The sequence below is a fragment of the Lygodium microphyllum genome, chromosome 4, assembly GCF_053477565.2.
Source record: "Lygodium microphyllum isolate KBCC chromosome 4, Lygodium_microphyllum_v1.1.10, whole genome shotgun sequence".
NCBI classification, from domain to species: domain Eukaryota; kingdom Viridiplantae; phylum Streptophyta; class Polypodiopsida; order Schizaeales; family Lygodiaceae; genus Lygodium; species Lygodium microphyllum.
Window position 1 is genome coordinate 162,334,513 of NC_141138.1, and position 27,970 is coordinate 162,362,482.

Below are 27,970 nucleotides of genomic sequence, written 5' to 3' on the forward strand. Positions count from 1 at the left end.
AGCAGGTCATTGTGACTAGGCAACCAAGGCAATGCCTGCGCTGCCACGACTTTGGGCATCAAGCAGCAGATTGCACGCGTTTCGGAGCCAAGGTGGCTCTGCAGACTAGCCGATAGGTGGACGCTGACGGCTACACATGGATCCAGAGACAACAGAGAGGGAGATGACAGGGGGGCCCGCACCCAGCTCCTCAAACGCAGCCTTGACAACAAGGAGCAGGAGGGCGAGCGATGCACTCTCGACAAAGCACTCCGCAGCCCCCCTGCCCACTCCACCCACAGGACCGCAGTCCCCCACAGCCACCACCCATGCCACAGACTACCCCACCTAAGATCCCACAACCCCCACACCCACCCCCCCAACCTCTCAGGCTCCCTCCACTCACTAGGTGCCCACGGTAGGAGTGGAGGCATGTGCACCTCTATTGGCCCGAGTCTCACCACTTGTGTATGAGACCATGGGAGGATAGTGGTAGGGAGGGTTCTACAGATTAGATTAGATATTGGGGACTCGTGCCTTGGAGTCCTCAATGTCTATACCCTATAGAGATTAGGGCACGCAGCACATTCTAGGTGGAGATCGCTGAGGGACACCCAGAGGTGGATTCCTGGATCGTTGGAGGAGACTTTAACAACCTGGAGGCTTTGGAGAACTAGTAGGATAGAGACAGAAACTACCAAGGTATGGCCGAGGAGGAGCAGGAGGCATGGGAGGTCTCTCTATTGGCAATAGGAGCATGCGATGCCTGGAGAGACCCTGCTTCCACAATAGGAAGAGATCGCTGGACTTCTCTTGGGGATACAGGCGGCTAGGTGGAGCCCCGTTGGAGCAGTTAGACAAGTTCTATGTGGGAGAGTGGGGAGGCTCTCATGGGGGCCAGATTGGGCAGTTGGCAGGCACCACGTTGTCCGATCACTGCCCAGTTCTCTTGACACTAGATCCCCCAGCATCTGCCCTAGACGCACGATCCTGTCGGATCCCGGACTCGAAATATAGGAGGGAGGAGGTGACGAGATAGATAGAGTAAATTTGGACCAAGGCGTGGGGCAAGAGGGAGCAGATTGCAGAGGAGGTTGTAGAGGTCCTAGCCGAGTCGAGCAGAATCTGCCAAGAGGCAGCCATACAAGCCAAACAGCAGAGTTGGAAGGAGGAGAGAGCACTCCGGAGGAACCTTGCAGCCACGTAAAGATTATTACAGGAGACACCAAGGGATCCCACCCTCCAAGCACGGGAGATGCGCGCACGAGCAACAATTGCTGGCCTAGAGGACAGCGCTCTAAGTTCACTTTCCACACCTCAGTGGCTTTCTGGGCGTGGAAGGAAGACACAATGTGCAAAGAGTTTTTCTAGGTGTACCAGCCTCGTACCTCAGGAGAGCATATACGCAGCCTTTGAGATCAGTATGGGAGGACTCATTCTAGCCCAGATGAGGTAATGGAGATTGCCACCGACTACTACAGTCGCCTCTTCCGGCAGGAGACAGCCCCAGCTAAAGGACTGCGTTGTAGACACCAAGTCTGGGATCACATGCCGTCCCTCGTCTCAGAGGAGATGGGACGCTCCCTCCTAGTCCCCCTTCAGAGAGAAGGAACTCGAGGAGGCTTTCCATCCATAGGACGAGCAAAAATGCCCAGGAGAGGATGGCCTCTCTAGGGCCTTCTTCACTACCTACTGGGAAGTGGTGAAGGACCCCCTACTCATGGCCTTTCAAGAGATTTTCACTTTAGGACAGATGCCAAGGAGTTCTTTCGGCAGGCCTTATCAGTCTTCTCCCCAAAGAGAGAGACCGCTTGGAGCTTTTCTAGTGGAGATCGATCACCTTATTGTCAGTGGCCTATAAGGCACTGGCAAAGATGATAGGTAGGCATCTACGCCGTGTGCTTCCAGACATCATCCATGACACACAAACAGGCTTTGTCAAGGATAGGAGCATTCTCGACAATGTATTCACCTTCTTTGCTGGCCGTACTACTCTTGGATTTTGAGAAAGCCTATGACAGGGTGGATTGGGACTTCCTTGAGGGCACCATGGTCAGGTTGAGTTTCCCCTAGGCTTGGATTCGCGGGGTCTCAACACTTTACAGATCGGCCACCAACAGGGTTCTCATAGGCGGTAGGCATGGGGAGGAGTTCCGGCTAGAGAGATTGGTTCGGCAGGGTTGCCCCCTTGCCCCGTACCTATTCTTACTCTTTGCAGAGGCGATGTCCCACTTCCTCAGGTCACGTATGAGCGGATTACACAGCCTCCAACTTCCAGTGAGAGAGGAGACAGAGTTGTTAGACTCAGAGTATGCAGATGGCACATCACTTTACATTGAGGACAATGAGCTCATGCTGGAGAGAGTGAGGCTGGCTCTAGAGGTGTTTTGTTTTGCAGTGGGAGCGAAAATGAACTGGCAAAAGTCAGTTGGTTTCCTCACAGACACGGACTCTAGCACAGAGTGGGGTGTCCACCTGGGATTAGATGGGTGAGTAGAGGGCAGACCATCTAGTACCTAGGGTTCCATGTGGGACTCAACATCACTCCCGCCCAGCAGTTTCTTCCAGTCCTCGATTCTATTCAAAGGAAGCTGACCTACTAGAGCACAGCTCGCCTCTCACTAGCCGGCCAAGCCTTGGTGGTTAAGCAGGTCCTCCTAGCGACAGCCTGGTACATCGCCTCATGTTGGTGCTTCTCCTTAGCATGCGTAGTACAGCTTCGCCGCCTAGTTCGGAACTTCCTTTGGTCCGGGTCAGATGGCTCCAGGGATTCCAGGGCCAAGGTGGCGTGGGCGACTATCGTACGGCATTGTTCAGAGGGAGGGCTTGGGATCATAGACCCGGAGTATCAAAGTATGGCCCTCTTGGGCAAGCTAGTTGTCCATGGCCTCACACCAGGAGGGCACACCTGGAAGGTTCTATTACAGAAGGGTCTTCAGGATTGTAGACCGAGGCTTGGTGGGGAGTGGAGGCCGTCCCTGAGATGGATTGTCACAACAGCATAGATGACCCCCCCAAGATCACCTTTCCTACACAACTTGCTCCGTATGTGGCAGAGCCTTCGTAAGGCCCTAATCTAGAGCCCCCCAGGCTACCAGGAGAAGATAGACTATCAACCGGTGATATGGAACCCCCAGGTCACGAATCAGGAAGGGGCAGAGACTGGCAAACGCCTCCACATCCAGTGGGCTTATTGGGAGGCTGGCCCAGCTCGTACCATCAAGACATGGCGGGAGGTGTACAGGAGGGTGGACGAGGAGGTGCTGCAGCGAGTATCAAGCTGCTAGAGAGGGGTGGAGTTAAGGAGAAGGAAGATAGACGCAACAATACCTCAGGAGTGGCTTGCTCCTCCCATACGAGAGCCGATAGAGCCCGAGGAGGTATGGGCCACCAGGTTTTCACCAGGAGGGATCCCCCTGTAGGTGGCAGATAGAGTGGGCGGCGCTCCACCTGGGACCTTCTTCACCATATAGGAGGGGGGGCTTCTAGCTCTTCACAAAGGACAGCAGGATGAGGGGATGGTTGTCCTTTCATGGAAAAGAATCAAGGTGATTGGCCTTCAAGGGAAGACATGGCGTCTGGACCCTTTTGTCTTTTTGCAGGAGCTTAGGTAGTGGCGCCTCTGGATCTGGGAGAGCAGGCCACTTGACGAGCTAGAGTGGAATCCGGGAGAGTGGCTATGGCCGGCCACTGCGGTCGCCAAGAAGCCACCGCGATTCCTGGAGTACACAGCCAGGATTGGCAGACACATACTGATGCAGGAGGACATGGATTAGGCGTCGTTACATAGCAGGCACTGGGCGAAGCACAGCATCACGAAGCCTTTCCAACCGACCTTCTAGCGCCGCCTATGGGATAGTTGGAGGCCGAGGAGGGTATCCTATTTCTTATGGTTGGTGGCACATGGAGGCTTGGTGGTGGGAAGTTGGCTTGCCCACATGCAAAAGGAGAGAGGTTGTAAGCGATGCACACAGCAGCCTCTGGAAACCACAAAGCACTGCCTCTGGTCGTGTGAGGCAGCGCAATTCATGTGGAGAGGAGCATGTCGCATCTTTCACCATATAGCACTCAGCCTCGGATGTATCTCATGGGGAGCTTTCTGCTAGCAAGCGGTCAACGAGGGCCATCACCTTCTGTAATGTCATTTCATGCACACGTGGGGAAACCAAGACTTGTTTTTCGTGATGCATGCAGGCAGCCCCAAATTGCGATACACCCCCCCTCAATGGCTTCTTGCCCCCATCCCCCCCAGACCGCCTTGAGAGACTTGTATACATGATGTATTTGTGACTTTCATCAGCTCCAGCTAGTCTGTTAAGCATGAGCACTCCGTTGTAATCAGTTTTTTTTTAGTAATATAATCAGCCACATTTTATTTGCCAAAAAAAAAAAACATGTGCTTCTATTACTTAACCATGCTGATGCCCTTTGCATCCCTGATTCCAATTACTTAAACTAGCTATGATCCACACACATGAATCACAACCATTGTCAGAACCATAAGGGGTTCGTCTACATGCCAAATTCCAAGACCATCTGACCATGAAGTCAAAATAATGCATAAACTAAGCATATTCAATGCCTCATAGCAATGATGTACCACATGATACTCACGTAAAGCATACATCAACTACAAACCACATGGAACTTAAGTAAATGTACTTTTCTTGCATGACTTGCGAATGTACAGGCAAGGTTGTGAAATGGCTGGGAGATGAGAGAGAAAGCTGTAGACAGAGAAAATTCAAAGTTTGGTCGCAAAAAATGACTGAAAATTAGTCAAATGCAGCTGCTGCCCTGCCACAACAGCCTGCAGATGCAAAGAACTGAAGAAAATCAGTCATTTACTGCTATTGCTCTATCTCAACAGCCTGTAGATGCTGCCACCTGCTGTTTGGTCTTATCTTGCCCCTGGCTGCCTCAAAAGGTTCTCCAATGGCTGCAAATCAGACGAGCAGCATCTCCTCCCTCTCTCTTAGAGGTTAAATACACTAAAAATGCCTCTCCAGCCTCTAAAGACGTTTTTATGTCTTGCATGGGCATTTTCGACAAGTGACAGCCTTCCCAAATGGTAATTTTAATTTTCCGTCTTTAAATACTAAAAAATTAATCTAATAATTATTTTGGTGCCCTGAAAAATAATCTGACTGGCCAATAATTAAACTGGCTAGGCAACTTTCATTCCTGAGTGTCTCTATATCATCTTTGAACATCAGATTGGTGTTTGATACCATTGAACGCTACTTCTCTAATGTCACTAACTGACACTTATGGCCAAATGAATGACCTAGGCCAACAAATGGCACCACATACCACTAGGTATCTATGCGACGTAACTTATATCAACTTTTTCCTTTGACATCCCGTGATTTCCTCGGATCCCAGGCTCATAAATTTACTCTAATCCTAGTTACACCTCACATGTGCAACATTTACTTAACCATGTGATTAAAAATTAATCCACACGTTACGTGAGGTTTCAAAAGTACATGTCCTCATGACAATCGAGATACAGTACCCTAGTTGCAAATCAAGTACATCCAACTTTCCAAGATTCACTACAAAACCAAGTTGTCCAGCAATAGGGGACATAGTCACATGGAATGGGAAATGGAAACGAGAATGAGGATGCCCACAAATTGCTATTCCATGTGGCTATATATCCATATGCAACAAGCATGAAACAAAAAACAAGAACAAGGACAAGAACGAGGCACCCAAAAATGGCCATTCCATGTGACTATGCTAGGGGAGTTAAGGTTTATTGAATACCCTATTGGCCCTAAGATTCGCACGGCCTACTATGTTTCTTTAACTTGTATTGCTAAAGCTTGAAGTGCATTGAGATCCTACCTGATCTCCTTCAATCTTCAATACATAGACTTCAAAACCAATTTTCCCCTTAGATTACTTGGGGATTGGCCTCCAATTGACCCTTGGCTGGTCAAACCTAGCCCCAAATCCAATTGGGATGGCTGGTTGCTAAAATCCCTAGCAATTCCTTGGACTCCGGCTACTGATTTCAGTGTACTGGCTGCTACACCCTAATTAATGCTCTAAATTAGGGTTTACAGCAGTAAACACTCCTGCTGTCTACCAATTTTGGCTGATTTCTGCTACAAATGGCTGAGATTTGTTGAGATATCTTGATGAAAGGTTGGAGAATCAGAGAGAATGCTAGAAAGAGAGAGAGAGAGTCACTTGCTGCTCCAAGGACTTGTAATGGCTGCTCGATCCTCTAAACTGCAGGTACAGCCTGTTCTCTCTCTCTCTCTCTCTCTCTCTCTCTCTCTCAACCTCCACACTGCTGAAATGAACCTCTATCAGCCTCTCATAACTTTCCCTTCATTTGCATGGGAAAGTTTTGCCAAGTGATAGCCTTAGTAGACAATTTTCAGCCACTTAATTGAATTTTCAGAATGGATTAATACAACAAATTAATTCAACCCTTTCTCCCTGTCCTCAAAATTGATTGTGCCTATCCACAATTAAATTGGTTGGCCATTTTGACCTCCAAATTGTCTCTACATTACTTGATCCTTGAACTAGCATTAATTTATTCATTAATGCCACTAGCACTTATTGGTCAAATAAATGCCCTAGGCTAAAATTGACACCAAGCACCGCCTAGTACCTATCTAGTATAACTTATTAAAACTTTGCCCTTGAAACCAACTGATATCTTACAACCCTTGGTCTGTCATTGTGAAATAACTTGCACAACACGTGCACCTCATATATTTGATTGACAATGTAATCAAATGCTAAGTAAAGTATCAAAATTCACATCCCTATGACATGGCTTATCGTAGAATAGACAATGGATTTCCATTTGCTTGTTGCTGAATTTGCGTCATCACCTGATAAAGAATTAGATAAGTGAGTGACTTTTGTCCCTGCATGATTCAATCAAATAAATGTTTACCAATCAATTCAAACTCTGCGATTCTTTTTTAGTTCACTAAGACACTCCAATGTGACATGAGTTTACGAAAGCAAGTTTCCATTCGATTAAAGGCTTGGAGTATCCATTTCCTCTTTCTTCTCTTAGAACTATCTGCTCGTGATTTCTCCAAGAATAGAGAAATATCAAAATGTAGAAATACAAAAGAGAAAATCTTGCATTTAATTCATCTAATTCAAAATATCCAAGGGTTTCTTGAGTTGATTACCAAATGCTATTAAAATCTTCGAGAAATCTACCATTCCAGAAGAGAAAAGGCATTTAAAGATCTTTGTCGTGGGTGTCCAAGCGAGACTCAACCATAGTAGAATTTAGACCCCTATCAATACTAGCACATTAAAATAACCCCACTGTAAAATTGAAAAGCCTATCACCCCCCATAAGATGTCCCATCTAGAGAAGAAACCTATGCAAGTCTTAGAGGTCTCACTCTAAGAAGTGCAACTTCGACCTCAAAACTCCTCAGCCTTGATCTCCTTAAAATTCCAATGAATACTATGGCTTCCATAGTCCTCCAAGGGCAAGAGCACTGGACTCTTATCTCCATAGTAGTAGCTTCTTTCAGGACTCCTCAACTAGAATAAGACCCTTAATAAATGAGCTTAACCAATAAGACTCTTTTTCATATGAATCAATGATCCTATATGACCTTTAGATCTAGATTGAATGAGAGCATCCCAAGCTAACCTTGCCCTAGGATAGGCTCCCCCCTCCTCTTGACCTTAAGAAATTCCTCATAAAACACTTCATGTGGCCAATGCATGGCCTAGAGAACAAGTTGGCCAAGTCCCCTGCTACTATTGTCGGGCCCATACTTCTCTCAATTCCCTAGACTTGATCCCTATAAGGATGACATTTGACAGGTGTGAATAATTGCTTGACATATACACAAGGATGCAAGATTAAGCTTTGAAACTACATCATCCTACTTCAAGGAATACATCACTGCTTAAAATTTTACAAGAAATTGAAACTCATGCCATCAAAACAAAATCGTTTTTTGGTTGGGGTTTTTATCATTTGAATATGGGATATAAGTGGCACGTTGGTGTCACGTTGCAACGCCATAGGCCACCATCATCCTCCTTCCTTGAGCCATCGTGAATCTCTCTCTCTCTCTCTCTCTCTCTCTCTCTCTCTCTCTCTCTCTCTCTCTCGTAATAGGTAGTTGTATAAATTACAAAAAAAGTACAAGATTACATGATTACAAGATGCAACATAGCTCTAGGCCATCATGCATAAACTCGCTTTACAGAAGATCAAATAACTAAAAGAGTACAAAAGTCAAGGCAAAGGCGCAATAGAGATGTTTGTATGCCAAGGAGCTAAATCCTCCCTAGGGAGAAGATCAGCATGCTACACAAGATCTAACTACCAATGTAGGACCCTTGAGTTTGGCTATGTGTCCCTGGACACCCATGGCACAGTCAAAGACGAAAGCATTCAGAGTGAACCAATTATGCCAATGGCCCCAAAATCTGAAAAAAAATGCAACAAGTCCTTCATATGTGGCTGCACCGAGGTGGGATATTTTGCCTTGGCAAAAATCCAATCAAACAACACAATGATAGACCAACAACCACTTGCCAAATATCTATCAGAAGAGCCTAAATTTTCCTAGCCAAAGGGCACGAAATAAATCTATGTTGTGAAGGTTCCAAACTAGTTCTACAATAAAAGCAATTGCCATTTGAGATACCATACTTAGAAAGGGCCAAAGCAAGAGAAAGCCCACCAATGATCACTCTCCAAAGAAAGAACTTGCATTTGAACGTGGGCTTGTTCAACCATCCTTCCATCACTGCCATTTTCCACCAAGCCTTGGATTTATGCATGCCCCAAATCGCATTGGCTTTAGTAACCAGCCAATGCTTGTCCTTAATCAAGAGATGATACACCTAGTTAGTTGAAGCCTTTTGAAGACAAAGATAACTAGCAAGATTCCAATCTTACAAGGGGCAATCCCAATCAAGTGCATGAAAAGGCTACATAGGCTACATCAACCTTTCAATCTAGCCCTATAAGTCATGGTATCCACGAGGGATCCCGAAAAGTCTCCTCACGGTACGGAAAGACATCAGCCCCCCATGGCTCATCAAAGTGGCATCCGCAACAGATGACAAACCCAAACGTGCCATACGATTGCCTGTCCTCCTATTTCCCATCCCAAGAAAGTAGCTGCAACACCACCAACAATTCCAAATGAAAGGAATTTGCCTCGAAACAATGCAAGATGCCAACAGGCCTTCTAAAGAACGAGCCTCCAAGAAGAAACTAAATCATTTACCAAAATGGAGGAGGGTGTGGAAAAGTGAGTATCCAAATTAAGAACGTGCCACCATGATACATGTATGTTGGTGCTACCATGTACAATACCTCGGTCTTCCAGAACAAGGTGGACTATAAAGACCCAAGGATGATGATCAGTACACATTGCTCTAAAGAGTGACCAACAAAGGGCCACCATATAGGTCTGCACATCCAAAATAACCCCACCATCCATAATTTTCGAGGTGCAGACATGGCTCCAAGAAATCCAAGAGATACTTGCATCCAAGGAGTCCTTTTTCCACAACATAAACTGGATATATTTGGTGAGTGCATTCGAAGAAGCGATGTTCCAAAGCAGAAGTGGAAAAAAGTAGGTAAGCGTGGTTAGCATGATGGTCTAGGCTACTTTGAGACATACATGAAAGGGCCACACCTATGTTTTCCAATAGATAAATTTTGCCTCCATCTTTCATGAGATCCATTCCAACAACTATTTTGACTAAACATCAATACCCAAAGGACATCCCAGGTGTCCATTATTTATTGAGGTAGAGTAGCAGCTCCTTCCAACGCCCCGCTCGTCCACCTCCATCCCCTGTCGCAGCGCCACCCCCGGTCCTACAGTGCCGCCTGTGCTACTTGGGCTGTGCTAACCCCTACTCCGCCACTTGACAGCTGTGCCACCAGCGACCAAACCCACCATCACCTCCACCAGAATCAGGGAGAGAGGCACTGCCTGGTCGTTGCCACTATGCCTGACCTGCACATGCACTGCCCTGCAGTAATCCTCTCGCAGTGTGCCACAGAATCATAGAGAGAGGGAGCACATGTTCCTTGCCACTGTGCCTACAGGTCTGTGCGCTGGTCTCTGACTCCACCGACCTGATCTGCACCCTGCTTGGGCACCCCTTTCTCTGCGTCTTCCTGCCCAGAAGTTCCCTGACACGTCCCGCTGCTGCTGCCCTAGGCCTGCTGTGTGTAGCAGTAGGCAGCATCTGGGCCAAACAGACAGAAAGAGTGAGAGCGTGGAAACTGCAACCCAGATCTGCAGCCCCCTGTTCTGCAGCCCCTGCAGAGCACGCCTGTCTGCTGTGTCCTGGAACCCCTGCAGGGCATAGGAAGAGACAGACACCCCTTGACCATAGACCTGCTGTGGGGGTTCCGCCCTCTGCCTCACGCACGAAAGACCTCCCCAGTCGACCTGCTCTGGTGCCTCCATCCTATGCTGCACGTTCATACCACTAGCATTCGTTGCTCCCTCCATCTGCAACAACATTCCCCCCAATATCACAGCAGCTAGATTGGTAGCCCCCAGCAATAATGCACAATGGAAACCTCTAGTCAGATGCCGGAGCATTCTACGAGTGCCCCCCGGTCAAACACCTTGCACGTCGTCCTCTCTGAAGGAACAGCTCCTTTCCGTCCGTGCCACAGAACTGGAACTGAAAGAAACAACAATCTATGGACAGGTCGTAGGACACACTCCATCCAAGGCCCAGCTTCGGGATTGGCTTCACTCCACTCTACGCATTGGCACAGTGCAGATTGCGGAGGCAATTGGATCTTCAGGGTTTGGCTCACCTCCATGGATGCAACCAGCAAGCTCATGGATAGCTCACCTTATGCCTCCACAAAGGGGGTCATTTACATGGTTCCCTGGTATAGTGGCTTCACAGTGGAGGAGTTCGCACTCCACAACAGGTTTCCTAGACACCCGGTCACCCTTCTATTCCCCGGGCTCAGGCGATAGAGTATCGTCAATTAGTGGAGGACTTTGAACGGCTTTTCGGCACAGTTCTTCCTCCCTCCTTAACGGATGCAGTGACAGCCGCGAGAGTCCCGAAGATATGGGTGGCTGTAAAAGATATAAAGAACATACCCAAGTTTCTTGAGATTGAGGCAAGTAGACACTCTTTCAGGCAACTCGTTATTGTAATAGGGCAGCCTGGCCACTGCCTACGATGCCATGACTTTGGGCATCAGGCAACAGACTACACATGTTTCGAAGCCAAGGTGGCTCAGCCAGCAGAACCACAGGTGGATGCTAACGGTTTCATACGGGTCCAACGACCACAAAGAGGGAGACGGCAAGGGGGGAAGGGCTTAGCCAGCCCCTCACACACAGCCACCGTAGAAGAGAGCCAACCCCCCCCCCCCTTCCCCACACAGCCACTAGCTCATCTGGTCCATCCGCCCATCACACCTTCCCTCGACAGGCGCAATTGCTCCCCCAGGAGTTTTTCCGCAGTGGTCCGTGGTCTTATTTGAGAGTTACGGAGCGCAAAGAGTTTCCACTACCTTGGAGGTGGGGATCTTCATGGTCCGCAAGTCAAGGAGCGGCAAGGTCCATTTACTAGCACCATCGGATGGACCAAACTATACTTTCTTCCTTCAAACCTCTCATTTAGGAGACTATACGATGACACAGATAGAGGAGAAGGTGAAGGGCCAGGTTACAGACCACATCTCCCAGTGGATGGGAGAAGAAGGACTAGCACTCTTTTCCCAATAGTGGCCAAGTTGCATGATGGACATTAACTCGTGGTGAAACCAACCTACCTTCTTGGAATGGGTAGTGATAACCTGATTAAGCACTTAATCACAGCAATAAATAATAAATGCACATAAAATGAAATACACACTTTACCATAACATTCTTAGACAGTAGACACCCTGTTGGCCCCAAAATTGGCACCCCTTGCGTTATTTCTTTAGCTTTCATTCAATTGGAAGGAGTACAACTCGAGACTCTTCAATCTCCTCCTGCTAACCAATTGCTCTTGCTGTCATAAATGACCAGCAAACCTTTTGGGTCATTTGCACCTTGATTCACCCAGGACTTCTTCTCCAATTTGACCCTTGGTTGGCGAAATGCTGCCCCAAATCAATGCGGGATGGGCTGGCTCCTAAAATCCCTTAATAATCTTCAATTATCAGCTGCTGATTTCAGTCCCTTGAGCCTTCAATCTCTGGTACGGATCCCAAGGTGGCTGCTAAACCCTAATTTCTGCTGTAAATTAGGTCTTACTGCAGAAAATTACAGATCAGCCCACCAAAAATGGTTGAGAATTACTGAGAATGGCTGAGCATAGGCTGAAGAAGATGAGAGAATGCTGTAAAAAGAGAAAAAATTTTGAGATTTGTCGCAAAGAACTGATCAAAATCAACTGCTGCCCTGCTGTGCCAGCCCCCACCGGCTGCACCAACAACAATAGGAGCATCAGAGACTGTGATCTTCAGGAGAAAGTGCATCAACAGCAATTGTCCGCTTCCCAAGGTCAAGAATATGCAATCTTCATTACCAAAATGGTCTCCAATAGCTGGGAAATGGCCCCAAAAGCTGGCAGCCATAGTCCAACACTTCTTTCCAACAGCTCCAAAATGAAAAAATGAGATTTCCCTCTCCCTTCAGCCCTATTTAGCCTTTCCCCCACTTGCATGGGAAAGTTTTGCCAAGTGGCAGCTTTCTTAATCCATTTTTAGCAATTTCCAGCCATTTAATTAATTTTCAAAATTAATTAATTCTGAAAATTAATTCAGCCCTTAATCCATGCCCAAAAAATTGACCTTGCCCATCCAAAAATTAATTGGCTAGGCCATTTGCAACCCAAAGTAGTCCCATGCATTAATTGACCCTTAGACATGCATTAATCCATTAATTAATGCCTAGGCCCTAGTGTCACCACTGACACTTGATGGCCAATAATGGTCCTAGGGGCAAACTAACACCATAGTTCACCTAAGAACCTAACAAGTATAACTTGTTACAACTTTTGCCTTTGACACCCATCTTTTTCACAAGGTCCTTGGGCCTTCAACTGTAAAAAAAAAGTAGCTTGCACCTCACATATGCAACACATGTGCATCTTTTAATTGCACATTTGATTAATCCTTTAATCAAATGTCAATTAAACATAAGCAAAGCATCAAATTTTCACATTCTCGTGATAGGTGGGCTGGAGCCAAGGTCCCACATCTGAGCATTTGTTTTCGAGCCCCTCCACAATGGAGAGTACTGATGGATGTGATCGAGTGGCCCCTTGCATAGGCTACCCGTTTCTACCAATGCACAGAGTCACACCTCTCAACCTAGCTGATGGATGCCCTGGTGGTACTGCTTGGAGCATCTATCATCCCCATGGCCCACCTGAGAGCCACCATGGGAAAATGGAGTTCACCCTCCAAGCCTGCGGCTAAGCGCATTCACATGCCCCATAGCTCTTCGTCTTCATCAACAACTTCCACACTGAACAGATGCTTGTTCGGCCAATCACAAGTTTCCCCATGAGTCTACACCGAGCATCCTAGAACGTGAACAGCCTCCACTACAATGGGACACATGGTTCTAGGAAATTGATTGTTTGGCAAGAGCTACAACCTACTCTTGCTGGACGGATCAATATCTTACTACTTCAGGAGCACAAGCTCACCCCCTCCCACGCCCATTGGGTAGGAAAGGTACTTCCAAGCAGCTCACACACCTACTGGGAGTACTCCATTGGTGCCCACGGCAGTGGAGGCATATGCACCTCTATTGGCCCGAGCCTCACCACCTATGTACGAGACCACAATACGATTTTGGCAACAAGGATCCTATGGATCAGACATGATATAGGGGACTCGTGCCTTGGAGTCCTCAATGTTTATACTCCTACTGAGGTTAGGGCACACAACAAGTTCTGGGTGGAGATCACAGCAAGACTTCCACTCGTTCCTTGGAGTCCTCAATGTTTATGCTCCTACTAAGGTTAGAGCACGCAATAGGTTCTGGGCGGAGATCATAGCAGCACTTCCAGAGGTGGACTCTTGGATTGTTAGAGGAGACTTCAACAACCAGGAGGCCTTAAAGGACCACCAAGGCAGAGGCAGAGATTACCACAATATAGCAAGGGAGGAGTAAGAGGCATGGGAGATCTTCCTCCTCGCAACAACAGGAACACGTGATGCTTGGCAGGACCTAGCTTTCCACAGGAGGAAGAGTGTTGTGCTAAGAAATGCACTTAGTCACTTAAACAGCCCCAAAGCATGCTTATTTTAGGCTTATTCTAGCCAAAACCCTAAAATGAGGAGCGGATCAAGAGAGTTAAGTGGGAGAGGATCTAGAACCATAATTTTCTATAAATTGGCAGCCAGCCCTCCACTCTTCCCTCAATCTCGTTTTTGTAGATTTCAGGTGTTTCAACTTGCTGCCCACACCCCGTTCATGGAGGACATCTCAGCCGAAGCTTTCCATTGCTATCTCCATTAGTTGGCACCTGATTTCCAACCCTCTTCACGCAGTTTGGAGCTGATTTCAGTTGAGCAACTATTGTTCATGTGCAGACCTACTGCTGTACAGCCTATCACGTCATCACAGTCCTGCTACCTACGTTTTTAGTCCTCCTGCAGGCTGTCCTACCTGCGTTTTTAGTATTTCTCTCACCTGTTGCCTACGTTTTTAGTCTTTCTCTCACTTGCTAGCTACGTTTTGTCTTTCTCTCTCCTCACTGCTGTCTGCATCAGATCCATCTTCTCACTGTTGTGTTTGCTAGTGTTCGACATCCGGAGGCTGCCTTGCTGTGGAGTACGACACACTCTACAGCTCATTACCCCTACCTTGATCCTTGAGAATCGAGACACAGGAGTTCGAGGTTCAGTATTCATTCACTCCATAGTGTGTTTGTTGCATGAGCATCGTATTATTCAGTAGTTATATCACTTCATTTATTCCCTGTGTTCATTGTCTCTGAGTTACCCTAACCCTAACTATGTTCTCTTATCAGTCTGTGCTTTGCATACAGTTTCTCTTTATGTTTCTATGTTAGGGTATTTCTTAACATGCTATGAGAGCCTGGTATTCTCTGAGAAACCTAGACCTTTGATCTGAAAGCTCTATACAAGTAGCAAGAATGACAGTAGGTTCAAATGACTTCAAACACAACAACACCAATTCAGTCTCGAAGACCAACTATGCCGAGAACCAAGCAAGAGTGGGCTGATCAGCTTGCTCCACAAAGTTTCGACATGGTGGATGACACTTTTGATTACGTGGAAGAATAGCTAGGCAAGCTGACCGCTGAAGAATATAGACTGATCATAGCTCATAGACGAAAGAAGATTGAGAAGCTCGATCTAAGGATTGCCCTTCAAGAAAATCTCCTAAATGAAGGTATGCATGAATTTCTCTCTTTAGATTTTGCGCGTAAGTCTGATGATCTTGCAAGGTTGTCGAGACCTCCATCAGCGATGGGGCCCCCTGTTGGAAAACAAGACCCAGAGTATGTTCATTTATTTCATCCACTTCCATCCACTCCGATGCAAGGTACATTAGATTCATCTTTTGTGCCGCCTTCTTTTACTTCTGCTTTGCAATATTCTGGTAAAGATCACGTGCAAGAAAGAGTACAATCTGTTGACTACGGAAAAGGTCCTCTTGAGGACCAATTCTTATATGTTAACACACGTCATGGGGATTATAAGAAAAAGCCAGGTACCTCTTCTTCTAACCTTTCTTCTTTTCAGTCTACTTCACAAAATCAGAATGAATTTGGTGTTCCTTTTTCTTCATTGCATGGTGCATCATCATCTTTACATTTTCATTTTCAATCATTAAATGATAAAAATGAACAAAATGCATCCGCACCTCATACACCTCATTTTCAAAACCCACCCATCCCATCACATTCATCTGCTGCTTCTCTACTTTCATTCACTTTTCCATTTTAGACACCTTATGTCGCACCGCACATCACACCGAGGGGTTATGGAAACATACGCAGATCCTTTAGGACCTCATCCTTACCTCTGTCGGGTGGTGTTCCACCTACTTCACACACACTTTCGGGATCATTGCAGCCTGGGTAACCCCCCCAACCTCTCCGGAGTGCGGATCAATTGACTCCACAGTTTGCCTCCATGGCGTTCCCTAGTGGACCTTTTGGTCATACTGTTGTGCCCCACCCTCACTTTGCACAAGGCTTCCGTGTCCCAATGCCTTCACATACACCGGCACCTTATGGAAACATTCATGTTCCAGTGTCTCCACCTCAATCGGTACTCATTGAACACTCACAACCTACTTCTGTCTACCTATCTTTTCCCTCTCCTTCTTATCAAACACATCCACCTCCACCATCTTACCCTTCACAATCTTATCCCCCACATCCATTTTACCCTACCTACTCGACACCTCATGGTTCTAGCTCGTCAAGCATGCATTTAATGATAAGACTCATTTTAACAGGTCAAACTTTACTACTTGGTCGAACTTAATGAGACATGTCCTTGACTCCCAACACCTATGGGATCTTGTGCAAGGGTTGAAACCCCAACCCGACCTCGCACTTATTCCATACGAGGTTGTCCGCTCATGGAAGGCTAGGAATGCCTCCGCTATTGTCGAGCTGATACAGGGCTTAATGCCTAAGTTTCATTCTCAGCTTCAGCATTTTGACTTAGCGTCAAAGCGATGGGCACACTTGACTGACCGCTATGCAGCTCGGGATAGGGCCTGTCGTATTAATCTTGATCGTGAGCTTCAACTTTTCAAAATCACTAACCGGGATGACTTGAAAGTCAAGTTGGCTGAGTTTCGGCGTCTCCTCGCTGAATTCTCCACTATAGGGACTCCTAAGTCCTCTAACAATCAGGTCACATTGTTCCTAAACAAACTCCCTAAGAAATACTTCAATTTTGTAGAAGGCATAATTTCAAAACCTACCATGAATTTGAGTATCAGCTATTGCCTTAGGCACCATTGTTCGATAAGTTTCATATAAATTCCTCTTCAGAGGGGGCTCTTCTTGCTCATTCTCAAAAAGGGCAACAAGGGAAGGGAAAACAAAACCAAACCTCCACTCAAACTCAAAATCAAAATCAAAATCAAAAGCAAAATCAATCCAGGGAATCACAAGGAACATCCCAATCTCTCAAACCTGGGTGGCAAAATATACCTAAAAAGAATAGGTATTGTCAACATTGTCAAAAGGCTGGCCATTTTAACGACAAGTGATCAAAGGTAAGAGACACAGCACCAAAACCTAAGTCTAAAACCCCCGCTCCTCAGTCCGACAACCCCTACAGGAGAGGTAGGGTGATGGCAAGGGGCAGTTTAAAGGTCGGACTCACACTGCCACTGCACAGCCATTTCATTCGACAAGGTTCTCAACTCCAGAGGGCTTGTCTGACTAGTCTGCAGAGGCCCACATCGTCTCCATAGAGACATCAGATGCGAGTCTCGTCCATATCTGTGAGTTGCCTCCCGACGCGGTTACCGCAGAAGCCCACTCGACACAGGCAAGCACTTCAGCTCATGTTTGGATTGTGGACAATGGAGCTACACATCACATGACTCCTATAGAGAACATCTTCCCTACCCGAGCCCTTGCAACCAGGCGGATCTGCATACGAAACAACTCCTCAATCAAGATTCAAGCACAAGGTTGCGTCAATTTTGCCACTGATAAGGGTCCGGATCTGGCTACGCTGGACAATGTATATCATGTCCCTCAGCTTGGGGTGAACTTGTTATCTATTCAACAGCTTTGCCGGTTGGGGCGAGCAGTTTTCTTTACAGCGACCACAGTCGAGATGCTTGACTCTCTGACTGGTTTAGTGATTGCTCGCGGTGAGGCACAACCTAATGGCCTATACCACATGACACACTTTCTGACCGAGCCGACAACCGAGGGCTCCGTGTTCCATAGTTTCCAGACCTTAGCCATCTCTCGGGAGCCTACGAACAATGAGCGTCTTTGGCATTTTCGCTTAGGGTATCTTGGTTATGACTCACTTTATGAGTTGTCACACCGTGAGCTGGTTGAGGGCCTTCCACGCCTGAAGCTCGCTCGAGATGTCTATAAACTTGTCAACTCGGGAAGCAGCACCGTACCCCATTTCCTCAACAGTCCTCTCATAGAGCTAAGGCGCCTCTTAGATTGATTCATGTTGATCTTTGTGGGCCGACATCCACTGCTGCCTTAAATGGTGCATTGTACTTCTTTTTGATAGTGGATGATCATTCTAGATACTTATGGGTGTACTTCCTCAAGCATAAATCCGATGCTTTCACACTTTTTTGCTTGGGTGTTGCTGGTTCACAACCAGACTAGTCGTCGTGTCGGTTGCATGAGGAGTGATAGTAGTGGTAAGTTTATCTCCCACGAGTTCTCCGAGTTTCTGCAGCTAGGGTCATAAGGGGTATGAGTCTGTAAGAACTCATCCATCCTATGGAACCAAGACTGCGGCGCTTGCTTCAGCCCATAAAGAGCTTTATGCAAGCGGAATATCTTATTCCTCGGGTTGCTAGAAGGAAAGTCTGGTGGCTGCTCCACATAGACCTCCTCGAGAAAACCATTTAGGAAGGCACTCTTGACATCCATCTGATGTATCGGCCAACCGTGGTAAGCGGCTAGCGTGAGTAGCAACCGAAAGGAAGTCAACCGTGTAGTAGGGGCAAAGGTCTCTTCATAATCAATGCCATGCTTTTGTCGAAACCCTTGCACTGGAAGGCGAGCCTTGTACTTGTCTAAAGTCCCATAAGCTTTTAGCATAGTCCCAAAAATCCACTTTGTCTCGATGACTTTCTTGTGGCTCATACGATCTTCCAATGTCCAAGTCGCATTTCGGTCAATACTCTCGAGCTTCTTTTCCATGGCCGCTTACCATTGAGAGTGCTGAAGAGCCTCCTACCATGTATTCGGCTCAGAATGCGCTATATAATCAGCTATAAATAGCGCAAATGATGCTCGAGGAGTAAGCCGGGCAGATCTTCTAGGTCCCTCTGTAGTGGAATCTGGTGGTAGGATCCTCGAATCCTGCAAGGTCTGCTGGTACCACTGAGGTAATGGGTCTCGGAAAGGGGGCCTAAACACTGAAGAATTTGCGGGAAGGTTGGGAGCGGGAAGTAGATCAGGCTTCAGTAGGCATGATCTCTGATGATGTGAAAGAAGGAATCGGATCAGAATCCGGTGCAAAAGATTGCACAATATTCCTCTCATCAATGACGACATCCCGCCTAACGACCACCTTGTTTGTCCGAGGATCGAACAAATGATAGGCTTTCGCCTCAGAGGAATATCCCACAAAAATAAGATCAGCTCGAGGAGTGAGCTTTCCTATCTTGTCGTCACACGTGTGTGTGTATGCACGACACCCGAAGACTCTGAAGTGGGAAATAACAGACCGAGAGCCAAAGAATGCCTCATACGAGGTCTTGTGAGGAAGAGTCGCAGTCCGGTACCGGTTAAGGATGTATACTGAAGTGTTAATAGCCTCGACCCAAAGGTGCTCAAGAAGCCCTGCTGAGAACAGCATAGAACATGCCATTTCCATGACTGTCCGGTTCCTACGCTCTACAACTCCATTCTGAGAAGAGGAGTCGGAAGAGGTGAGCTGGCGAGAAATGCCATGGTGCTGCTGCTATACGTTAATGACTTACTCATCACAGGTTCAAATTCTGCTGCCATAGCAAAAATTAAGGCTAAGCTTCAAGCTACATTTGAAATGACAGACCTTGGTTTGTTGTCCTATTTTTTGGGGATGGAGGTAGTTCGTTCTGGGGGCTATATTTTTGTGTCACAACAGAAGTACGCACTTCAGCTCGTGGACCAGTAAACTACGGATCAGACACGGCCAGTGACCACACCTCTTGATCCTACTGTCCACTTGTCGAAGGATACCCTAGGACAGCAATTCAATGACCATACCTATCGCTCTATTGTAGGAAAACTTCTTTGGTTAATTCACACTAGGCCAGATTTATCTTACTCAGTCAATATTTCACAGTACCTAGGATGTCACATTGGATTGCATGTCTTCGTGTGTTGTGTTATTTGCAGTGTACTTTTTCTTATGGCCTGACATATGGTTCTAGTTTATATTTGCAAGGGTACAATGATTCTGATTGGGCAAGAAATCCTGACACCCAGCGTTCCCATGGAGACTACCTCTTTGCCTTGGGTACGGCTCCCATTTCTTGGTCTAGCTATAAGCAGGAGACGGTGGTGGCTTCCACGACTAAGGCTGAGTATCGGGCTCTATTTGATGGCACCACCGAGGCCATCTATCTAAGGAGTCTACTGGTGGCACTTCATTTACCATGTGACTCTCCCAAAATTGTCTACTGCGACAACCAGAGTGCCATTGCCCTTGCGGGCAATCCGATCATCACACCACGGACACGGCATGTGGGAGTCCACTTTCACTCTGCTACCCAAGATCGGCTTGGGTACACCCTCCCCTACTTCAACTTCATGGGGAGAGGGTACTTCCCTCTTGCTTTCCCTTCCAGTTTTGAGAGGGAGCGGCTTCTACTCTTGATAGTGACAGTGATGATGCTTATATTTTTTAGACATTATATTCATTTATTCTTTTGTATTGTATTATAGACATTTGTAACTTCATCCGCACTGTCAGGATGACATGATTGCAAAAGGGCACTTGGACAAGTGAACAATTCGCCTGCGAGGGCACTGTCCAAGTGACACCGTTGCATAGCATATTGCATGAGCATCTCATCTTACATCTCCCTTTGCATTACCCCATGCATTGGCATTCTGTTCGTGCTCTTCGGTCTTTTGGAGTGGTCGACTCTAGGATCCACCATATTCGTGGAATAACACATGGCAGTTCTCCTAAAAGGCAATTTCCCTACCCTTGCTTCCTTGCTTGCTTTGCTTGTCTTGTTAAGCCCACCATCATCTTTTTTGCCTCTATATATATTCACCACATGATTGGCCCACATACACTTTTATCATCCTTAGGCACTTATCCTAGTTAGTGTGAGGGATTGTCTTGCTAGTTTTGTGAATGACTTGGGTTTAAAACTCTCTTTATCATATCCTATCTGTCACTTAATCGACCACTTCCCCTATATTCCTTATGTATTTTCAAAACACTTTTTCAACCACCAAAAAAAAAAAAAAAAAAAAAACCAAAACACCACCAACACAGTCCATTGTTGTATCCATCCACCTTTGTAGGACTTGGTAGGCCCTTGGGCAGCCGACATGCACCCTTGGTCTAATGCCCTCGCCTCTCTGGGGTGATCACTAGGGCTCCCTTGGTAAGATAACCATCGCCTCTATAGTCTTGGTAGGCCACTGGGCAGCCGACACGCACCCTTTGGCTGATGCCCTGGCTACTTTGGGATAGGACGCCTTAGGGTAAATCAAAATTTAGGCTGGCCTACTTTTCTAGCCCTATTTTGGGCCTAAGAGGGGGTGTTGTGCTAAGAAATGCACTTAGTCACTTGAACAGCCCCAAAATATGCTTATTTTAGGTTTATTTTAGCCAAAACCCTAAAATGGGAAGTGGATCGAGAGAGTTAAGTGGGAGAGGATCTAGAACCCTAATTTTCTATAAATTGGCAGTCAGCCCTCCACTCTTCCCTCAATCTCGTTTTTGTAGATTTCAGGTGTTTCACCTTGCTGCCCACACCCCGTTCGCGGAGGACATCTCAACCGAAGCTGCCCATTGTTGTCTCCATCAGTTGGCGCCTGATTTCCAGCCCTCTTCACGCAGTTTGGAGCTGATTTCAGACAGGCGATTGCTGTTCCTATGCAGACCTGCTACCATACAGCCTGCCACGTCATCACAGTCCTGCTACCTACGTTTTTAGTCTTTCACTCCTGGAGGCTGTCCTGCCCGCGTTTTTAGTCTTTCTCTCACCTGCTGCGTGCGTTTTTTATCTCTCTCTCTCCTCACTGTTGTCTGCATGAGATCCAGCTTCCCACTGTTGTGTTTGCTGGTGTTTGGCATCCGGAGGCTGCCTTGCTACGATTCGGTATTCGTTCGGAATACGACACACTCTCCAGCTCATTACTCCTGCCCTAATCCTTGAGATATAGGAGTTTGAGGCTCAGTATTCATTCACTGCATAGTGTGTTTGCTGCATGGGCATCGTATTATTCAATAGTTATATCACTTCATTTATTCACTGTGTTCATTATCTCTGAGTTACCCTAACCCTAACTGTGTTCTTTTATCAGTCTGTGCTTTGTCGTACGGTTTCTGTTTTTGTTTCTGTGTTAGGGCATTTCTTAACAGAGAGGTCACTGGACTTCTCTTGGGAATACAAGCGGTTGAGCGGAGCTCTTCTGGAGCGACTGGACTGGTTTTATGTGGGAGAGTGGGGGTGCTCTCACGGAGGCCAGGTAGAGCAGTTGGCTGGTACCACTTTGTCTGATCACTTCCCGGTTCTCCTCACTCTTGATGCTCCCACTTTAGCACATGGCATGCGATCCTATTGGATCCCAGACTCGATCTACAAGAGGGAGGAGGTGAGGAGGAAAATTGAGCAACTCTGGGCTAGGGAGTGGGCTAGGGGGGACCGGATTGCAAAGGAGGAGGTTGCAGAGGCCTTAGCTGAGTCGAGTAGGATCTGCCAGGAAGTAACACTACAATCTAGGCAACAAAGTTGGGAGAAGGAGAGAGCACTTCGGCGAGACCTAGCTGCCACGCAGAGACCACTCCAAGAGGCACCACAGGATCCCACTCTCCACACGGAGGAGGTGTGCGCATGGGCGGCCTTGAGAACAAGCACTCTAAGTTCTCCTTCCATACCTCAACAGCTTTTTGGACGCAAAAGGGGGACACAATGTGCAGGGAATTTTTTTAGGTGCATCAGCCTTACACCTCACGAGACCAAATTCACAACCTCCATGATCAATACAGGAGGATTTTCTCCAGACCAGATGAGGTGTTAGAGATTGCCACTAGCTTCTACAGACAACTTTTTCAACAAGAGACAGCCTCAACGAGAGTACAACGATATAGACAACAAGACTGGATTGCATTCCGTCCCTGGTCACAGAGGAGATGGAATGCTCCCTCCTAGACCCCTTCACAGAGAAGGAGTAGCTAAGGCCTTCAATGCACAAGATGGGCAGAAATGCCCAAGAGAGGATGGTCTTTCTAAGGCCTTCTTCACTACCTATTGGGAGGTTGTAAAGGACCCCCTACTACTAGCCTTTCAGGAGATTTTTGGCTCACAACGGATGCCAAGGAGTTTATTAGCAGACCTTGTTAGTCTCCTCCCCAAAGGGGGAGATCGGTTGGAGCTGTCCCAGTGGAGACCAATCACCTTGTTGTTAGCGGCCTATAAGGCCCTGGCCAAGATGATCCGGAGTCAACTCCGCCCCGTGCTTCCAAACATCATTCATGACACATAGACAGGTTTTGTCCAGGATACAAGCATCCTAGACAATGTCTTCACTTTTTTCGAGACGACCGAGTGGGCTCAACAAAGTGATCAAGGATTGGCAGTACTCCTTTTAGACTTCAAGAAGGCCTATGACAGGGTTGACTGGGGCTTCTTAGAGGGCACCATCATGAGACTGGGTTTCCCCCAAGCATCAATCTACGGGGTTTCGGCACTTCACAAATCAGCTACTAGCCAGGTTCTCATTGGTGGGAGAAGGGGGGAGGAGTTTCAACTAGTGAGATTTGTCCAACAAGGCTGCCCTATTGCCCCATATTTGTTCCTACTTTTTGTTGTATACAAATATGGAGCTACTAGACTCAGAGTATGCAGATGATGCCACAAATATGGAGCTACTAGACTCAGAGTATGCAGATAATGCCGCTCTTTATGTAGAGGATGATGATCTGATGCTGGAGACAGTGAGACTAGCTCTAGAGGTATTTTGCACTGCATCTGGAGCGAAAATCAACTGGCGAAAGTCGGTTGGTTTTCTTACAGATCTGGACTCCAGCACGGAGTGGGGAATCCACCTGGGGTTCAGATGGGTGCGCAGGGGACAAACAATCCGATATCTAGGGTTCCAAGTGGAGCTCGACATCACTCCTACCCAGTAATTTCTTCCAATTCTTGACTCTATTAGGCGGAAGCTGACCTACTGGAGCATTGTCTGCCTTTCTTTACAGGCCGACCCCTGGTCAACCGAGTCCTCCTAGCGACGGCTTGGTACATCGCCTCTTGTTGGTGTTTCTCCTCATCTTGTGTGGTTCAGCTTCGCCGCCTAGTGCCAAATTTGCTCTGGGCTGGCTTAGAGGTTCCAAGGACCCCCAAGCCAAGGTGGCGTGGGCAACCATCATCCGGCATCGGTCTGAGGGAGGGCTTCAGATCATCAACGCAGAGTTCCAAAGCTTGGCCCTTTTGGGCAAGCTAGTGGTCCATGGTCTCACACCAAGCAGGGGCAGACCTGGAAGGTCCTTTTGCAGGAGAGTCTCCAAGAGTGCAGACTGAGGTTTGGTGGGGGTTGGAGGCCATCCTTGAGATGGATTTTCACGAATGCCCAGATCACGCCACCCAGATCTTCCTTCCTCTATAGTTTACTTCGAGTGCGGCAAGGCCTTCACAAGGCCCTAGTTTAAAGGCCCCCAGGATGCCAGGACGAGATAGACCGCCAGCCGATGGCCTCGAACCCCCAGGTCAAAGATAGGAACGGGATACAAATAGGTGAGCGATCCCACATCTAGTGGGCTGGCTGGGAGGCCAGCGCCCTACTTGCACTATCAAGACGTGGAGGAAGGTGTACAAGATGGAGGATCAGGAGGTGTTGCAACAGGCATCAGGAGGTCAACGAGGAGCTGAGCTAAGGAGGAGGGAGATTGACTTAGCGATTCCTCAGGAGCCGATTCCTCAAGAGTGGCTAAATCCCGCGATCCGAGAGCCAATGGAGCTTGGGGAGGCGTGGGCTGCTAGATTCTCACCGGCAAGTATCCCCTTACAGGGGGCAGGCAGAGTGGGCGGTGTCCCCTGCACGACCTTCTTTACCGTGCATGATGGGGGGCGTCTGGCTCTTGACAGAGGACAGCAAGATGAGGAGATTGATGTCCTTTCCTAAAGGAGGATTCGTGTGGTCGAACTCCAAGGAAAGACCTGGCAACTGGACCCTTATGTGCCCTGGGAGGAGTTTCAAGAGTGGTGCCTTTGGATATGGGAGAGTAGGCCACTTGATGAGTTGAAGTGGGACCCTGGAGAGTGGCTATGGCCGGCCACTGCAGTTGCCAAGAAGCCTCTAAAGTTCTTGGAGTACATAGCCAGGATTGGTAGACATGTACTGATGCAGGAAGACATGGATTGGGTGCCTTCGCACAGCAGATACTGGCAAAGCATAGTATCACAAATGCCTTCCATCGGGCATTCTGGCGTCGCCTGTGGGACAGCTACAGGCCGAGGAGGGTGTCGTATTTCCTTTGGCCTTTGGCGCATGGGGGTTTGGCTGTTGGGAGTTGGTTGACACAGTTGCGCAAACGCAAAATTTAGGATAGAAGTTAGGACAGTGTGTCCCTTAGACGCTCCTAGCCGTGAGGCCAAGAGGGTGTGTTCTTTGGGTATAGAGAGGCTCGGCTAGCGCTCAGAGCCAGTGTCGAGCCTGTTTTAGGTCCTAACAGCATATCAAAGACTTTGATTCCTCATACCTTTCTCAACATCCTTTGTCTTGTTGAAACAAAGAGAAAGGGTATCCCTTGCATCAATAAACTTGTCATTAGTAATTTCTGTGTCCAATTAAAGTAACTTTTCATCATATTCATTTTTGACATCAACTATGCATTTGTAGCATCAAAAACCTCTCCAATGATTCCTAAACAATAAACTCCAAAGCACTACCTTAAGTCTTGCGAGGCGGCACAGCTCATGTGGAGAGGAGTCTGCCGTATTCTCCACTGTGTGGCACCCAACCTTGGATGTATCTCGTGGAGGGCTTTTTGCTAGCAGGCAAGCAGCCAAGGCCATCACCTTTTGTATGAGGCCGGGATGCAAGACACAATTTTTCTCATCCAGGTTGGGTCTTGTGCAATGGTCGGCTTGGAGGCTTTACCCATCCACCACGTATTGGAGCCCACAGCAAAGCGCTCAAAGGTATGGGAGATCATAGAAAGTCTTACAGGATGGCACATTTGGAAGGCACGCTGTCAGGTGGTTTTTGGCGGGGAGTGCCTTTCAGTATATGCGACTTTGGCAGAGCTTTGGACCTCTATCATCCACTCCCTCTGCGGCCAGTGGAACCAGGTACAGGGCGAGACTCAATCTTGTCAAGAACTCCGTCTTCACTTTTTACGCACTTGGGGAGGCCATGATCTGTTCTTCATGAAGCACGTGGGTAGCCCCAAATGGTGATACACCCCCCACTTCATGGCTTCTTGCCCCCATCCCCCCCAAACTGCCTTGAGAGGCTTGTATGCATGATGGATTTGTTACCTGCTAGCAACTATGTTGTCCAAAAGGAAGAGATAAACCTACCAACTACCCAAAGCTCACCATGTGGGATAACATGATGAGCACTAAATGCGTTCCCAAGGCAAAAAACAAAGGGCTCAATGGAAAGCCCTATCGAACCGAGCGTGCAAGGGGGAAGGGGATAGTAACACCACCATTTAACATAACCCTAGAAGAAGCATCAGCATTGATAGTATAGATCAACTGGAATATATGCGACCTAAAACCCATAGTATACATCACTTCTGCAAGAAAGAACCAGTCCAAATAATCAAAAGTTTTCTCCAAATCCAATTGCACTAATACCACCTCCTCGTTAGAGTGCTTGGCATAGTCAATTCCCCATAGTGACATGGGATAGGTTTGGACAATGGGAATGGGAATGGGAATAGGGACTAGAACTGCCATTCCTTGTCACCATTAGGGGGGGCTCAAACGACGTGGATTGGGGCTCTTTGAGGATAGGTTGGAACTAGGACAGGAAGCTAGAAAATGGCCATTCCACGTCACTATGCAATTCCCATCAGCACATTATGCAAAATGTTTCTACCCTTAATGAAGCCATACTGATTGGGGTGCACAATGGTAAGGAGGTGGTTAGCGAGTACTTTAGAGAAATTTTTATACATCAAGACCATTAAGGATTTGGGTCTCCCATGTTTCAACATCAATGGCAATGGCACCTTCGGGATCAATTTAATAACTCCCTCCTTCCATGATACTGGCATAGCTCCTATCTCCCAACTTGTTCACACATCACACCCAAAAGTTTTGCCAAGTGAGTGGCATAGGCCTCAAAAAATTTAGTAGTGAGGCCATCCCGACTACATGGGTAAGTCCAATAAGACATCCATGACCTCATCCTCATGAATGTCACTTTCCACTGCAACTTGTATGTCAGATGAGACCTAGTCCCGAACCAAATCATAAAAAGCTGAACTAGCTGCAGAAATATGCCCATGGGCCATTCCAAGAAGCTCCAAAAAATAGTCATGACATGTGCAAACAATGGATTGCTGATCTATAACCATGTTCCCATCTAGATGCTATAATCTGACCATATTCTCACAGGCAAGGGAAGGATGCAAACCTTGAAAGAATTTATGAGACTAGTGGGAGGCATCTTGCAAATTTTCATTCAAAGATTTCAGTTTAGCTTGCTAACAAGATCTCAATTGGAACTAGTTGATAAGATAAACCAATTACATACCCAGTGAGGACAAGAATGTATTATTTGGGGACTGAAGAACCAATGAACACACCAAGGCTAATACTCTCTCTCTCTCTCTCTCTCTCTCTCTCTCTCTCTCTCTCAAACCACACAGACTGCAGTCATGCATCCACAAAATCAAGCAAGACTCTTTGCCAAGTAGTCACTCAAGTGCAAAGATCTTAACCTATTGCTAGTCCACATCACAGTTCTCCTTTCTTTCCTAAGCTTTGATACCTCAACCCTAACTTAATGTGCCTGCCTTTGGCTTGGCACCTCAATTCTAGTATGTCATGCCAGTCCATGAGATATCACAAGTCAATCTTGCCATTGTGCCTCTCTCTCTCTCCTTTTTTTTTTCGTAAAAGGTAATTGTATTAAT

At 47.2% G+C, this 27,970-nt stretch overlaps 1 protein-coding gene across 2 annotated transcripts in view; it reads right to left on the reverse strand.

The window, feature by feature from the left end:
• The window catches only part of LOC148037847 (vacuolar protein sorting-associated protein 26B-like), a 207,855-nt gene that overhangs the window by 75,366 nt on the left and 104,519 nt on the right, over window positions 1-27,970 (reverse strand). The window lies entirely within an intron of this gene.